The 12,272-nt window shown below is 38.4% G+C and overlaps 1 protein-coding gene across 2 annotated transcripts in view; it reads left to right on the forward strand.

Annotated features, from left to right (window-relative positions):
• Positions 1–1,752: 1,752 nt before the first annotated feature.
• IL13RA2 (interleukin 13 receptor subunit alpha 2) overlaps positions 1,753–12,272 on the forward strand; it is a 46,717-nt gene continuing 36,197 nt past the window's right edge. Inside the window, exon 1 of one of the 2 annotated variants that reach the window (XM_059384633.1) lies at positions 1,753–1,916. The gene's annotated coding sequence lies outside the window, so the exon portion shown is untranslated. Of the gene's footprint in view, positions 1,917–7,811; positions 7,888–12,272 lie in introns of those variants that run through there. The other variant, XM_059384636.1, reaches the window with a different exon arrangement.

A 12,272-nucleotide genomic window follows, 5' to 3' on the forward strand; every position in this document is an offset into this window, starting at 1 on the left:
TGTATTTTATTAACTATATTTAGCTTATGAATAAGCTAACATGAATAAATGCACTGTATCATTCCAAGATATGATTATACTTGCATTGAATTGTACCTTTCCATTAAAACTATAAAGTATAGTGTAATGAAATGTTTGCAAGGGTCAGTTTTGGGGAAAACAGGAAGCTTGAAGAAAACTTCATGGAGAGTATTTTTAATGGAAGAATATAAATAAACAGTTAATTGAAGTTGCAATCACAGGAAAAGGAAAGAAGATTTTGAATCTTGGTCTTTTTCTTACCATCATGTCAGCAATTTTTTTTTTAAACATTTTATTTATTTATTTGACACAGAGAGAGAGATCACAGGTAAGCAGGGAGGCAGGCAGAGAGAGAGGGGTAAGCAGGCTCCCTGCTGAACAGAGAGCCTGATGCGGGGCTCGACCCCAGGACTCAGAGATCATGACTTGAGCCGAAGGCAGAGACTTAACCCACTGAGCCACCCAGGTGGCAAATTCTGATTGTGATATTCCTCATGTAGGTCTGATAAATGATTTTTGAAAAAATGATTGTGAAATAGACAAACTAGCTGACATCTGTAAAATACATACCGAATTCCCTAAACAATGCTCAATGTCTTCCCACCTCCCAGTTTCAATTTAGGGTGAAGCATCAACTATGCAGTGAATAAAAATGAAAAAAAAATCTTAGAGTAAAAGATAAAGTTAGTGATAGAAGGCTCTACCCACGGTCTTCTCTTCATTCAGATTCCTTACCTTTTATTTGTTCACATATTTATTGTAAAATGTATCTTTGGTATATGAGAGAATTTATCAAGTGTGAACCTGTGTTCTGAACCAAGGAAGGCACTTTTTAACCAGTGGAAATTAGGTGATATTATATGGATTGGGTTCAATCTCAATTTACTTGTATTTTGGAATAAGTACCTGACATACTTTAGAAAAGCATCCAAAGTTCCCATCTTCTTATGGCTTTGCATGGTTCCCGGACATGGCAATTACTTTGGAGACTTAAAGGTTGAGGGGCAATTTGGAGACTTAAAGGTTGAGGGACAATTTGGTGACAATTTAAGTTTCTTTATTTACTCTTACCTGGGCTGAAATAAAATCTTGTTTGTTTATATGAAGATATATTTGATAAACTTTCAGTGGAGGAAAAAACATATACATGACAATGTATTTTAATTACAGCACCAAAGATTTTAGAAATCAGAAACTTAGGACATCATTTAGTTCCAACTGCTAATTTTACATATGAGAAACTGACCACCTTTTTGGTGAAATGCAGAGGCAATCTTTACTTGGAATTTAAGGTTAAACTAGATGATTTCTGAGGTTCCTTTAATATTTTATTTTTTTGAAACTGAGTCCTAAAGAATTTAAGGAAATTGTCCAAGGTCACCTATACCTAGCTGATTGTGGGAGGGACAGCCTAGAGTAGAACCTAGGTTTCCAGATTCCTTGTCCATTTATGACTCTTTTCATACTTAAGGTATTTGAAACTCAAAACAGTGAAGTACTTTGGATTGTATACTCTGAGGAAACAGCATAGACCTGGCAATCACATACTTACCTTTGGATTATCTTTTAATTCCCAATGTGGTGAGTCACGTAGTAAAATAACATTGGCATACTGAAATGCCATATCAGGAACTAATTAAAGGGGAAAGAAAATCAGATGAACTTCGTGATTTCCTCTGAAACTTTTGACAAATGTAACCTTGAATGCTGACCTGCTTTGAATGCAAATTTTCTCATGACAGTACAATCCGTGGATAAACCAGAGCTCCTCCTACAGAAAGTCTTCATTTCTTAGGTCATTTAAAATCCATTAAGCTAAGAAGCTGTTCATTGAGACAGATTTCAGTGGTATTTCAGAAGAATTTGAATATAACTGGACACATTATTCACTCACAGTAAGTCTGAAACTGAAGTTTCTGAGAGGGAATGTGGGGATGAAAGGTAACTTAGAAATAATTTTACAGATTTTAATAAAAAATGGGCTCAGAAATCTTTTTATAGCAAAAATCGTTTGAAATGATATATATTCATTTGAGGAAATACTGCTTTTTTGCATGCAGCTAATTAATAGGTGCTGGATAATCAATATGAATAACACTATTGCTTAATTTCTAGTTGTTCTTTTATTGGCCTTTATTTCCTATAAAAAATCATACCTCTTATAAGCAAAACTGGTCCTTTGGAAATGGTAAGGAAAACTGCATTTTAGAATTAAGTTTTCTGAAATTATTTTCTATGTGATTTTTCCCCCCCTATAAATGAGAACTCTCTACTTTGCTGCAACTTTTCTCTATTTTGCTCAGAAATAACCATACGGCTCCTCTAAAATCAATGACAATATATTTTATATGATGTTTGATTTTATTTATGGAACTTGCGTATCTTCTGTATGTGATGATTTCATTTACTTGTGTAGTATGGTTAAACACATATATAGTAGAGTTATTAAAATAAAAATTCCAATTTTCACTGTTTTTGTTCTGAAATGAACTAATATACATTTGATGCTTATCTTCTTCTGAAAAAAAAATACATAGTTAACACTTAAATCTGACCATCACTTTTATACATTGTACTCACTTTGAATATTTCCAGATTCATTTTCTTTGTTTAACATGTAAGAGAGTATATGAAACCATGACATGAATACAGGGGATTTAGCAGCTTTTTTTTTCCCCTAAGATTTTATTTATTTGACAGATCACAAGTAGGCAGAGAGGCAGGCAGAGAGAGGAGGAAGCAGGCTCCCCACAGAGCAGAGAGCCCTATGTGGGGCTCAATCCCAGGACCCTGGGATCATGACCTGAGCTGAAGGCAGAGCCTTTAACCCACTGAGCCACCCAGGCACCCCAGTAGCTGTTTTTTGATACAAATTTTATTAAAGTATGAAATGTTTAGAGAGTTTAAGACTTAAGTAAATTGCATAAAATTATTATTTTTTAAAGATTTTATTTATTTATTTGACAGAAACAGTGAGAGAGGGAACAGAAGCAGGGGGAGTGGAAGAGAGAGAAGCAGGCTCCAGCTGAGCAGGGATCCCCATGTGGGGCTCAATCCCAGGACCCTGGGATCATGACCTGAGTGGAAGGCAGGTGCTTAACGACTGAGCCACCCAGGCACCTCCTATTATTATTATTTTGAGCAGAGAATAATAAAGTAAGGACTAAGTGGTCTTCATCTTAGTTTCTTTATCTGTACATGTTAGTTTCTTTAATTGTAAAATGAGCCAAATGTCCTGATGAGGACTCATGTTGTGAAAGGCAATAGAAATGTTAAAAACAGGGGCACCTGAGTGGCTCTGTCTGTTAAGTGGCCAGCTCTTGATTTTTAGCTCAGGTCATGATCTTGGGTCCTGCAAGCCCTGCATAGGTCTCTGTGCTCAGCAGGGAGTCTGCTTATCTTCTCTCTCTCCCTCTTCCTCTGCCCCTCCTCCCACTCACATACTCTGTCTCTCAAATAAATAAATAAATCTTTTTTTTTTTTTTTTTAAGAACTGTTAAAAACTATTATTTAAGTGGTAGGATTAAACAAAAGGAGTATGGAGAGAGTTGCTTATTCGTTTTGATGTATTTTTCTGGGTGTCTTTGAGGAATTAACGGGGGGTGACTGTTGCATGTGGAAGAAGTGGAAGGCAAGTAATAACAATTGAGTAATGCCCACTATGTTGCAGGCATTTACATGTACTATCTCATTTAATCACTTCCTAAACCCTATGATGACAAATATTGTTGCATTCATTTTATAGATAAGAAAATTGAGGCATAGAGAGCTGAAGTGTCTTGCCCAGATTTCTGTGGCTGCAATAGCCATGCTGTTTCCATCATTCCATGCTGCTTCTAGTCTAGGGTCACACTGAAGCAAAGCTGAGAGGAAAAGCTGTTTGGAATTTCTTTCTTTCATTCTCGCTGTATAATCAAGACTTATGCTGGGTAGATGGATAATGTCCAGGATCATAGAGTATGACCAATCACACTACAGGTGCCTACCTGGGATGATTTAGGAGATGGCTGACAGGTGCCTGCCCACAGATGTTCTCTTCATTGACCTGTCTCAGACCAATTGACCTGTCTCAGTCCCTTTGCCTAAGATTTTACCATGGAAGTCACTACTTTGGATATGTTTGTTCTGTTTTTCTTTGCCAGTGGGGATATTGGGGGGACTTTTGAATGCACATATCCCTAGGAAGGTTCATAGATTAAGTCTTTTATCACATAATACCTTAACAGGGAGCATGGAATAGAAGAAATAACTCATATTTTGGAGCCAGAGAAACTGGCAATTGAATTCTGATTCCACCACATCCTAGCTGTTTAACTTGCCTATGATACTGCATCTTTCAGAGCTCTCATTTTCTTCTTGAGTAAAACAGAGATAGGAGTTCCTGTGCACAGTCGGTTAAGCATCCAGCTCTTAGTTGCGCCTCAGGTTGTGATCTCATAGGTTGTGAGATTGAGCCCCGTGTTAGGCTCCATGGACTCTCTCTCCCTCTCCCTCTGCTCCACCAACCCTACCTACGTTCTCTCTCTCTCTAACATAAATAAATACATCTTTTAAAAAAACAGAGATAATAATGCATATGCATAGGCCCTTATTATAGTAATCAATATGTTGAACATCTGGTATGGGTTGCTGTGATAGAGTCGGAAGAGCACTGGAATGGAATTCAGGAGACTTGGTGTTCTGCCATATTTGTTTCATTTATTCAGGTAAGTATTGAGTATCTACTATGTGTCTTGCACTGTGCTAGGCACTGAGGGTACAACATAAACCATTTGAAGTTCTTGCTTCCTTATATCTTAAATTCTAGCTTCTTGCTAACCTAACTATATCCATATTCTGGTCATGCAGAACAGTATTAATATTCTTCACATTTTAGTGATTGGAATCTAAGGGTTACATTTTGAGCAAAATACATATAGTGGTGAGCAAAATGAATATGATCCCTGACCTCACTGAGTTTATAGTCTAATGGAGTAGAAGTTAATCTGGTAATCCCACAAATTAGTATAAGATTAAAACCATTACAAGTCTTTAAAGGAAACATAGTGCTCATAAAGCAGGGGGCCTCATTTCAAGTTCAACAGGGGCCTCAACAGGGGCCTCATTTCAACTTCTCTCAGCAAGTGACATTTGAGCTGAAATCTGAAGCATGAACAGGTATTAGCCAGGTTATCCTTCTACAGGTCTTTACTCAGAGTCTTCTGGATTCTCCTAAGTTCTTTTACATCCTCCTTGGTGGCTATTGCAAACCTTCTCCTCTGCTTTTGAGCATTCTACTCAGCTACTACATATTTATTCTCAGGAGGTAAGCTTTTCTCCTATTTCACAGAGAAAATAAATGCCATCAGATGTGCCTGAACCTCTTATCCACCAACCTCACTGTCTTTTATAAACACATCAATTTTCGTCTTCATCCATGCTTTTGTCTTGTCTCAGAGCCCTCTGTCAGTCCAAATTCAATTTTTCCACTTTTGTTTTAGATTACATGCTGGCCTCTAGCTTTTTCAGGGATTTCTTTACATAATTATTCTCTTTCTCTTCCTTTACTCTCTTCCTCTTTCTCAGCAAAGAAAAAAAAAGATACTTTTTTTTTTTTAAAGATTTTTATTTATTGGAGAGAGAGAGGAAACACAAGAAGAGGGCATAGGAGAGGGAGAAACAGGTTTCCTGCTAAGCAGAGAGCCCTATGCAGGGCTCTGTCCCAGGAGCCTGAGATTGTGACCTGAGCTGAAGGCAGACGCTTAACGACTGAGCCACCCAGGCACCCCAAGATACCTTTTCTTTCTTTCTTTCTTTCTTTCTTTCTTTCTTTCTTTCTTTCTTTTCTTTCTTCTTTCTTTCTTCCTTCCTTCCTTCCTTCCTTCCTTCCTTTCTTTCTTTCTTTCTAAGATTTTATTTATTTATTTGACAGAGAAAGAGAGAGACAGCGAAAGAAGGGAACACAAGCAGGGGGAGTGGGAGAGGGAGAAGCAGGCCTTCCACTGAGCAGGGAGCCTGATGCGGGGCTCAATCCCAGGAACACTGGGATCATGACCTGAGCGAAAGGCCCAATGAGTGAGCTACCCAGGCACCCCAAGATACCTTTTCTTAACCTTTCTCTGTACAACCAAGACCATCACAATCTATACAACTAAACTTCGATAAAAAGTGGTCTATACATGTAACTACCTTTATCAAAGTCACTACTTATTTCCTTTTCTTTTTTTTTTTCTAAAAGATTTTATTCATTTGAAAGAGAGAAGCAAGAGAGCATGAGCAGGGAGGAGGGAGAGGGAGTGGGAGAAGCAGACTCCCTGCTGAGTAGGGATCAAGACCACGAGACCCTTGGGATCATGACCTAAGACAAAGGCAGATGCTTAACCCATTCAGCTACCCAGGCATTCCTTACTTATTTCCAAGTACAACAGAACCATTGCAGTTTTGTCTTACTTTCCCCCATGCCATCCCTGTTGGCATCTGAGGTTTTAATACCTTTTCCTTGAAATCTTCTACTTCAGTAGTTTTCCTCAGTACTGTTTCCTGTCAATACCAGTTATTACCATCAGTACTAAGTCAGAGTCTTTTTTTTTTTTAAAGATTTTATTTATTTATTTGTCAGAGAGAGAGAGAGCGAGAGCGAGCATAGGCAGACAGAGTGGAAGGCAGAGTCAGAGGGAGAAGCAGGCTCCCTGCGGAGCAAGTAGCCCGATGTGGGACTCGATCCCAGGATGCTGGGATCATGACCTGAGCCAAAGGCAGCTGCTTAACCAACTGAGCCACCCAGGCGTCCCTAAGTCAGAGTCTTTTAACATGGCTCAGATAGCATGCCTAAGTACATCTTACACTGCAACCAAATCAAACCACTTGTAGATGTTTGAATTCATTAAGCTTTCTCACTTCTCTGCTTTTGCCTAATCAGTTTCCATTGAGGAGGAATCCTTCCCTCATATTCCCTGCCCCTGCAAAAATGTACTCCATATATATGAGATAGTTTAGGTACTACTTCTCTGAGGATTCTTACTTGACCATTTCCATCTCCCCGGACCAGTTTAGGTACCTGTCCTCTGTGCTTCTAAGTGCTTGTCTCTGTCTTAGAATTTACCACACCTTATTATAACTGAAGGTAGTATGAAGTTAGTCTGCAACTTTGGTATCCAAGAAATTTCACATTTTAATATGTTCTTTAAGCTACCCTGTATTCAGCGTTCCGCCAAGAAAGTAAGATATGCAATTTCAGTTAATACTTGATCCTCCTACCATGTTATGCAAATATTCTGAGGCCTTAGGCAACACCAAAATACTAGAGAGGCCCTTTTGGTCACTGATCTTTACCTTCTGTCAATTCTCTGATACAGTCTCTGAGATACTATTTTGTCTCAACCAAGGATGGTCCTTTCAGGTTTGCCCCTTTATAGGCTGCTACCATTGAATGCTGAGCTGTTCTCTCTGCCAGACCCTTGACTTCTTTTTTTCTAAAGTATTTGTTCTTTCTGGGGTGCCTGGGTGTCTCAGATGGTTAAGCTTCTGCCTTTGGCTCAGGTTATGATCCCAGGGTCCTGGACCAAGCCCCACATCAGGCTCCCTCAGCAGGAAGCCTACTTCTCCCTCTGCCTGCCTTGCCTACTGTTCTCCCTGCTTGTGCTCTCTCATGCTCTCTGTCAAATAAATAAATAAAGTCTTTAAAAAGAAAAAGTATTTGTTCCTTTCCCTCCTGAGTACCCTAAAAGGAATTTCATTTGTCTTCTTAAGACTTGCATTGGCACTCCTAAGCATAATTTCTCCTATGAGCTTGATTTTTGGCAATACAAAAGCTAGGAGGGGAAGTCTGTGTGCACAATTTCTGCTTTTAGTCTTGGCAACAGGGGAAGAGGAAACCCCTTGGGTGAGGTAAGGAAAATTAAAAAAAGACTGGTTATCTTCTTGAAAACAGAGGGAGAAGAAAAAAAGCTTTGAGTAAAATACAAATAATTATCTCAAAATGTTGCCGTATACTTGTCTGTTTATGAGTCTCGTCTCTTCGTTAAATTGCAAGTGCCTTTTAATGTGTTGTGGAATTTCATTACCTAATATTTCAATAGACAGTGCAGACATAATTCACAGTTTAGTCTGGGAGAAGGTGTACTCAGAAAGCATAGAGAGGGAAGTGTTGCTACCTGAGCTAAATCTCAGTGACTAGGAGTAATCCATGACTAGGCTAGATAAAACAAAATTAGTCTCAGGAGACATGTATAGACAAAAGTTTAGAGATAAAATAAGACCCTACTTTTGAAGATCTACATGTAGGAAATGAGACTGAAAGTGCTGCTAAGGGCCAGGTAATGAAAAGTATTGACTGCTATGCTAAAGAGTTTATTCTTCATTTTATGAGAGGCAATACAGCATAGAGGTTAGGGCACCAATTTGGGAATGACACTTGCCTGGCTCTGAATCTGGCCCCGTCTCTTACCAGCCCTGAGACCCTGCAATAATCTTTTAGTGTTTCTGTGCCTCAGTTCCCTTATTGGTAAAATGTGATGACATCAGTACCTGTCTCATAACGCTGTGATGAGGATTAAGTGAATTAATATAGGAAAACATTTTCCGAAGCGCTGGCACAATATGAGCACAATTGAATTTTGAGCTATTATTATAAATTATTCTGTAGGGCAATGTGAAGTTAGTGAAGGAGTTTGAATGGACATATTTGTGTTTTGAAAAGGTCACACTGACTACAGCATGGAAAATGACATGAATCTGTCCTGTTAGAAGACGGAAATGCATCAAAAGGTTATTGCAATTGATCAGTCAAGAGATGTTAAGAGCTAAGATTAGGGTCTTGTCAGTGAAGATGAAGTGATTATGGATGGCCCTCTAAGGTCTTTAGAGGTCTCTAAGGTTTAGAGAATGGAATCTTTATATTGTGCGTATGTGTGTGTATGAAATGGTGATTGAAGATAAATGAGAAAAAGGAATCTAGGATGACTCCTATGTTTCTATTTTAGGTCACTGCTTGAGAAGTCACACTACTGTTTGGTACTGGAAATAGAGGAAAGGAAAGTGATGATAAGTTCCATTAATATTTTGAGTATTCATAGTTCCCATGTGTATTCATGTTCTTTGAACCAGAAAAAAAACTATTTCAAAACTGTTACATTATCTATCAGTTTTGAAATCATGTATGGAAGGATTATCTGGATATTTTAAGGTCATCTGCATAAGTGGAATTTATCACTGTTCTAGGGAAGATATACTTGTTCTAGGGAAGATATACATGCTGTTCTTCTACAAGTACTGGTTTGTTATTTGCATAGCTCAAAAATATTATTGAGAAGAATCCTTTGGTGACTCATGTTGTAGAAGTATCAAGGTACCATAACAGAGCTCTGGTAAATTTATTTTGGATCAGGAGTCTGTCAGCTTTCCAAAATAAGAGGACCTTTGGAGATAACTAGTTTAAAGCCTTAAAACCGTATCAGTGCATTCATTTATTAACCAAACACTTATTGTCTACTAGGTAATAGGCATTATGGTGATGTAAAAGCAAAAGCAGTTCTTACTCTCATGGGCCTTATGATTAACCATACGAGATGATTTTTTTCAGCCAGATGGAGCAACATGTGCATAAGCCCTGTGGTGAGAACGCAGAGCACAAAATAGGAGAGTGTATAAGAAATGTCTGTAGAATTAGTCAGATGCCACAATGTTTAGGACCTTGAAAATCAAGTGTCCCAAGATAAAGAGGAAGCCATGGAGAATTTTTAACAGGGCAGTTGTATAATCAGATTTGCTCTTGGAGAACAAAAGACAGGTACCCTGACGGTAGAAATTACAGGGACCAGAGTAAATTCAAGGAAATGTATTAAGAAGCTATTATAGGGGCCGCTGGCCGGAAGAGCATGTGACTCTTGATCTCGGGGTCATGAGTTCAAGCCCCGTAGTAGGTGTAGACATTACTTAAAAAAAAAAAAAGTGCTTGCTCGCTCCCATTGGTGATGATTAAAAATTGAATACAGATTTTTTTTTTTTTTTTAGATTTTATTTATTTATTTGACAGAGAGAGACACAGCAAGAGAAGGAACACAAGCAGAAGGAGTAGGAGAGGGAGAAGCAGGCCTCTTCCCACTGAGCAGGGAGCCTAGTGTGGGGCCCAATATAGGACCCTGGGATCATGACCTGAGCTGAAAGCAGACTCTTTTAGCCTGAGCCACACAGTTGCCCCCAGATTGTTTTTTTTTTTTTAAAGAAATTATTATTTTAAGTCCAGGCAAATTATGATGGTGATTTGATTTGGACTACTATTGGAGGGGTATAGATGGATATAAGTAGTTTCAAGGGATATTTGAAAACTGAAATGAATTTGATTATGGATTGGACATGGGAGATGTAATGTCAGGTGTCTAGGGTGCCTGGTTTCTGGCTTGTACTGTGGAATGGACACCACTGATAACTAGTAAGATGGAACTACTATACCTTGAAACTACATCTCTGGCAATAAGACCCATTTTCAGATGGAAGATCATGATTTTGGTTTTTGGTTGCATTTGAGGTGTGTTTGAGACTTCCAAGTGAAGATCTTAAGAAAACAATTAGATATATAAATCTGGGGCTTAGAGCACTAGTTTGGATGAGAAATATACGTTTGAAAGTCATTGTCATAGTGATGGTAATGGAAGGTATAGGAACAGATAAAATTATCTAGGGAGAACATAGGGTCAGAAGAAATGAGGACCAAAGAACTCTGATGTATAAGGGATAAGCCTAAAAATGAAGTAAGATGAATAGCCAGAGAGATAGAAGGAAAACTGGGAAGCTGTTGTCAGAAAAGCCAAAGGAATAGTTTTTTAAGGTTGGTGGTAAACAGGTGAATGTTGTTAAGAGAGAAACAAGGTTGGAATGAAAAATATTGATTCAGCAATATGAAGGTCATTGGTTATTCTGGTCAAGGTTAAGGTTATTCTGGTGAGACCTGTTTTAAGAGAGTCATGGACTTGTGGGATGAAGGAAAAAACTAGAAGAAAATGAAGTGATAAAGAGTGAGTGGGGGCATGTGGAGAATATAGTAAATATAGACAACTCTTTCTTGAAGCTTGGTTATAAAGAAGTACTGGAGCAGTAGCTGAAAGCAAATATGTGGGCAAGGTAGTTTATGTTTTTTAAGCCTTGGGAGAGATGAGCATGTTTGAATGCTAATGGGATGTATCTGGCTATATCCATATATATGTTTATCTTATGTATGTTGAAGATATTAAAGAGAAGGAAAAAATTAAATTGAAGGTTTCTGATAATCTGAGCAGGGTAGGAATTCAAAACACACAGGAGGTATTTTATCTTCAATAGTAGAAAATATACTTCCTTTATTATAGTAGGAGGGAAGGAAGGGAGGATGTGGGGAAGATATGGATTCAGGAAATTGAAGGAATTTCCATCTGATGACTTAATTTTGTTTTTAAAGAGGTAAGGTCATATGCTAAGGAAGAGAGGGTAGGAAAGGATTGAAGATATTAGAAAAAGGCTTTTCACACCAGTCAAAATGGCTAAAATTAACAGATATTGGTGAGGATGTGGAGAAAGGGGAACCCTCTTCCACTGTTGGTGGAAATGCAAGCTGGTACAGCCACTCTGGAAAACAGCATGGAGATTCTTTAAAAAATTAAAAATAGAGCTACTCTGGGACACCTAGGTGACTCAGTGGGTTAAGTCACTGCCTTTGGCTCGGGTCATGGTCTCGGGGTCCTGGGATCGAGCCCCATGTCGGGCTCTCTGCTCAGCAGGGAGACTGCTTCCGCCTCTGTCTCTGCCTTTCTCTCTGCCTACTTGTGATCTCTCTCTGTCAAATAAATAAATAAAATCTTAAAAAAAAAAAAAATAGAGCTACCCTATGACCCAGCAATCGCACTACTGGGTATTTACCATAAAGTTACAAATGTAGTGATCCAAAGGGGCACGTGCACCTGAATGTTTATAGCAGCAATGTCCACAATAGCCAAACTATGGACAGAACCTAGATGTCCGTCATCAAATGAATGGATAAAGAAGAAGTGGTATACATATATATATAATGGAATACTATGCAGCCATCAAAAGAAACAAAACCTTGCTATTTGCAACAATGTGCATGGAACTAGAGGGTATTATGCTGAGCAAAATAAGCCAATCAGAGAAATACAATTATCATATGATCTCCTTGAAATGAGGAATTTGAGAGCCAAAGTGGCGTGTTGTGGGGGGTAGGGAAGGAAAAAATAGAACAAGATGGGATTGGGAGGGAGACAAACCATAAAAGACTCTTAATC

Source organism: Mustela nigripes, chromosome X (genome assembly GCF_022355385.1).
Source record: "Mustela nigripes isolate SB6536 chromosome X, MUSNIG.SB6536, whole genome shotgun sequence".
NCBI classification, from domain to species: domain Eukaryota; kingdom Metazoa; phylum Chordata; class Mammalia; order Carnivora; family Mustelidae; genus Mustela; species Mustela nigripes.